The sequence below is a fragment of the Lactuca virosa genome, chromosome 7 (assembly GCF_052849685.1).
Source record: "Lactuca virosa cultivar CGN04683 chromosome 7, Lactuca_virosa_CGN04683_v6, whole genome shotgun sequence".
NCBI classification, from domain to species: Eukaryota; Viridiplantae; Streptophyta; class Magnoliopsida; order Asterales; family Asteraceae; genus Lactuca; species Lactuca virosa.
Window position 1 is genome coordinate 129348243 of NC_136432.1, and position 5810 is coordinate 129354052.

The following is a 5810-nucleotide window of genomic DNA, read 5'->3' on the forward strand; positions in this document are numbered from 1 at the left end:
CACATCAAGTGAGTTCATACCCCGTAATGAATCTTTTAAACTGTTTTAAATGCTTTTAAGGGGGGGGGGGATAACAAGTTGAACACAATGATAATTGTGTAAATTGTTTGTTATAAACATCTTTCAAAATGTTGCTTATGTCTTTTATAAGTGATCAAAACATTTCAAAAACTCTATTAAAGTTATGTTACTTCATAGTTTAGCAAAACTCCGTTTTTAAAGTACAAGCATAACTTAGTAGATAAATGAGTCTTTTCAACAACAGTTCAAGTAAAACATTAGTAAACTATAATAGGTATAGTTTAGAGATTCAGTTCATACTAGATACAATAAATGATAACAGAACGAACATATTATGATGAGAAACAAACAATACCATACATAACAAACAAATTAAGTTGCTATAGCATGGAACTACTACAGGATCTAATTATACCAATGAATCACTAACTCATTGTTCTAAACAAAAGGTGATAGTTATATTGGGTATACATGATCATAAAACTTTAATGTGAATTACACGGCGTAGCAACTGGTTTGCTAAAACAGTCGCGTTTGGTTCCCTTAATCTCCAGACATGGAGAGCGTATAGTAGGGGTACTATCCTTCACATTCTGACCTTAATTCCCATTACTTTCATAAAGTGATAGCTCCACTTGAAAGTCAAATGCAAACTATTTTCGAGTTAAGATAGTTATAAACTAGGGAAAACTTACATTTTACAAACGACAACAGAACAGTCGAGTCTAGTACATTCAGTAGAAAGGGACTATAATTCTAACCTTATGATTCCTTAATGTATACATCAAAGGATATATATATATATATATATATATATATATATATATATATATATATATATATAACAATAGGATCCGACAGATAATAGGATGTGTGCTCTCCGCTTCACTTCCTGTTCCTTGTTTGGTTGTGGGCTTGGAACGGATTCACCTAATCTATTATCTATTCGATTCAAGATATATATATGCTCTGTATACATTAAGTCATCATAAGGGTACCAGGTATGGGTCAAGTCATAGAACACAAAGTCAATGCACAGTTTTCTAGTACAAAACATACTTTCCAGATCAGAACTTTTGGTAAACAAAACTAGAAACTTCCTAGTAAAGGGTTTAATCCATTTTATTAAACCAGTATAAACTTAAAGGACTTTAGGTGATTAACTCTATAATACCTTAGTTTATACATCATGGTTATATATCATTAATACACAACAGGTAGTTGGATGTGTGCTTTCCGCCTTACTTCCTGTTCCTTGTTTGGTTGTGGGCTTAGGGCAGATTCACCCAATTAACTATATATTCGATATTAGATCATATATATCCAGTATAAACTAAGTGATTATAGAAGTAATCAATGTGGTCACCATTTTATTATAAGAAATAAGGGTTTTCTTAAAGAATCTTTTCATTAAATATAAAGGAACTATTACAGTTAACTCCATGAGTACCAAGTGAATACGCCATGGTTATATACAACGATGATCAAACAACCAATGGACTGTGTGCCTTCCGCCTCATTCCCTGTTCCTTGTTTGGTTGTGGGCTTAAGGCAGATACGTACAACGCATTGTTTGTTTAGTCTGGGTTTTATATAACTTGTATCCATTTAATACTCATAGAAAGGACTGTAGAGTCATTTTTACTTATCTTTCATCAAAGCAGGAAATATAGGATTTTCTGGAGGAACAGGAAAACTTTTCTAAACAGAACTTATTACAACTATTTTTTTTCAACAACTTTCTACAAACTTACTTACATCACTAAAATCTTATGAACTCATCAGCTTAATTGCTGATCAACTCTTTCAAATAACTTGTATTCTCAGGAGCCTATTAGACAGGTACTCGTGCTGAGAATTCAGAAGATGGAGCATTATAGCTTCCAGTCTTGTTTTGTTATTTGCTTATGAATTCTATGTTTTGTGAACACACACATTGTAAACACTTTCTTTCTAAATGAAATGGTTGTTCATTACTTGCTTACTATATACATATATTGTGATACTAAACATGACGTCCTCCACCCCCGAACGTTTCCGCCGTTCCGGTTTTGGGGTGTGACAAGCCACCCTTTGCCACCTTTGCTTAGAACCCAATTAGTGTGCCGGTTAACCACACACGCTCCACTAACGTCTTAGCAAGGGTATAAAGTGTAATTTCATGGAATAGCACCAACTCCACATTTTTCTTAAAGTAACTAAGATTTGGGAATTTATAAAACATTTAGTTACTTCGTATTTCATTATACTTATAATGGAAGGTTGTGTCCTATCCTACCCGTTCGGCTAACGACCCTCCACTAGTCAAGAGTGCGGTGGGTAAAAGTGGATACCCAATGGCGGTCATTTTACAGGCCGCTTCCTTAAACACTCCTTATAGACCAACTTCGTGAATGAGGCCTACTAACGGTAAGACTGAAATTTACTCATACATATATAATATTAAACTTTTATTTCTATATAGTATAAGGGTGTATTTTATACTTTTAAAATACTAGGTGGTTTAATTTAATAAATTAAACTTTTAATTTGAGTAACCTTAAACCATATAATCATGGATTTATTAATTATCCCTTTTAATTAAACTCTTAATTAAATCAATAAAACCATAAGGGTGTAATTTGAATTTTTCAAAATACTAGGGTTCTAGAATTTAATATTGCAAAATTAATACCTTTTAATCAAATTTTGAAACCTTTCAAAATATTAGGGTTTAACTATTTAAATTTCAAAAACTAAAACTTTTAAGTTCAAATTTAAACTATAAAACCTAAAGGGTGTAAATTGAAACTTTTCAATCTTATAGGTCAAATATTTGACTAATAATAATCCTATATTATCCATATTTAACCAAATCCATTAATTTTGATAAGGATAATCAATCCAAACATAGAAAATCGATTTTAGGCAATAAAAACGAGTTTTGGTAATTATCCTTAACAAAATCTGCTAAAAAAATCGAAAATCCCGTCAACAACACCCTGGACTCGCCGAGTCCACTAATGGACTCGCCGAGTTCAGCCTACTCGTCGATTCCACTGATGGACTCGCTGAGTCAGGGCTACTCGCCGAGTCCGCTGATGGACTCGCCGAGTCGGCGGCGCAGACAACAAAAAATTCGACTTTTTGATCCTTTGGCAGTTCACTTTTGCATCTATTCAACTAGAAAAACGACCTAAGCTATGATACCACTGATGGATTATGAGCATAACATCATTCCTATGGTGTTCATGCAACCCTAATTGCTTTGATCTAGGTTTTTCTAATTAAACATACAACATTGAATACCAAAGCAATAAACCCTAGATCTAGCATGTGATAATCGATATTAACATAAGAATAGGATTTCGATTTTACCTTGATTGTTATGTAGCAATAACAATCTCAATTCCTCTTGATCTTGAATTCTGAAAGCTTAGTGCCTCAAATGTTGCACCTCTAATGGAGTCACAAATACCATGAGCAACAAGATGAACAAGGAGAGAGGGAGGAGGCACTAAAACGTCCAAGAAACTCCAAGGGAATGCTTAGCCATCTTTTGGGTGCCCTAGGGTCCTTTTATACTTGTGCGGGCTGCTAGGGTTTTCAGGGAAAACCCTAATTATGTGCTTAGGCCTTAAGCAACTCATGGAGTCCCTTTAGAAAGCCCTTGGACGAAATCCATATGGGCTTCCCATAGATTTCGTCCAATCCTCTTTCCAATAGGAATCCATAGTCCACAATGCAATTTTCTTATAATTACAATATTAGTCCCCCAAGTTTAATTAATCTCTTTTAGCCACAAAATTAATTCTTAATTAATTCTTGACTAATATTAATTAAACAATATGATTTCTCTTTTAATATATTATTCACATAATATATGGTGAAGGCAACCCAAAAGGACCATGCTCACAATCGGGTCAAGTACATACCAAAATAGTTTTGGGCTTAGACACCTAATCCAACAGAATCATGGTATCAAACCATGCTATCTTCCCTGACCAGCCCTTAGAATCCCTAAAATTTTCCTTGATTCGAGTATGGATCCTGTGCTTTTAGTAGTTCGGGCCCAATACTACCTTCCACACCTATCTATACTTTCCTCAAGAATCATCTCGGATCCTCTAAGACACCTACTTGGAATAATACTCCCAATATCTGTCTAATGGCAAAAAAATTTGCACTAAAATACTTCCTAGGCTCTCCTATGATTCCCCACCTCCCCTGGCATCAGCTGCGGAAGGACCCCAATCAATTTCAGTCAACCACTTCATGAATACAGTTACATGCTACAAAACTTAAATAATCTTTTGACTAAAGAACCCAACCATACAACGATTAGACTCAAACGAGAGTTGCACAATAGGGCCAAATCCTTCACTCTAATATTATTTAACCTTCATAGCATGTAACTTAATGTATTCATTTGATAGTTAGCTCACATCAATAGGAGTCCCACAAAGCACAAAGAAAGAAACATTCGAGCAGCGGAGTCGACTGGCACTAAGACACAATAAAATCAGGCAGATCCTCATATGAAATTCTCGATCTCAAAATCCTAGCATCTCTGATACACCTTCGTCCTACCCTCGCTTTCTCTAGAGTGGCTAAACATTCCTCACACTGATCCTCTATGAACTGCACCCACTCATGAAACTTCTACCAACCTTGCATCCACTCGTGCATGCTAATCATACATAACGCCGGATCCCATAGACAGTCGAATACTTGACTCTAATCTAAGCCTTTAATCATATAAGAATAGGAAGTAAAGCTAAATCAAACATTCTCAGGCTATAGAAACTTTGTTATGTACAAGTATGATGCACACACTAGGTCGCCACATTAATGATGTCAATTTGATATAAGAAAGAACCATAGGCTATCAGGCATCATATAATCAGGAAATTCTAGCATGCCATTCCTGAAGATCCTTAGCCTATCACTATCATGAAGTTCTAACATATCATAATATCAAATAATAGTGTGGTAATTTGGGGTCTACTTATTGGCTCTTGCTGATCGTACACATCGCATCCTTTCTTGATTATTTTTGGAAAACAATTTTGAAAATCATTTTTAAAACCTTTTTAGTTCCTCAGTTTGAGACTGGATTCACACGGGGGTTCCTCCAATTCACTCAAACCAAGGCTCTGATACCAACTCATAACATCCCAAAAATCACAACAAATTTAAACTTTTAAAAACAAACCACAATCATAAAATATTTACACAATCATTGTTACCAAATTGTTTATCCATATCAGAGTATCCCAAAATCGTAAAGCCATAAACAGAGGATGTGTACGTTTACGCCTTCGCTTTCCCGCGATCATCAGAAGTACCTGATATTATCTGTTATATGTCGACATATTGTGTGGGTTGGTTTGAGGTTGTACTGCTTCGTTTTGTAGCCAACAAACCCTGGAGCAAGCCAAATATGAGCTGCGGGCCAGGGGTATGCCAGACTCATACTAAGGGCTCATGATCATTCCAGATACGAGTGGAGGGCCAGGAAGGGCATGCCAGACTTGTACTGAGGGCTTAGTGGTATTTAGTATGAGGACTGATCGGGTCGGGGAGCAAGCCATACATAATTTGTGGGCCAAGGGCAAGCCAGACTTATGCTGTAGGCTCAGGGGTAATCCAATCTGTTAGTTGTGGACCCATTGCATGCTGTTATTATATTTGTGCTATTTGTTTGTGTATGGGTATTTTGGAGGAACTCACTAAGCTTTGGGCTTAGAGTTTTGGATTATGTTTCAGGCAGCAGAGGCAGGCCCCGACGTAGTCCCAGCCTGCGCTAA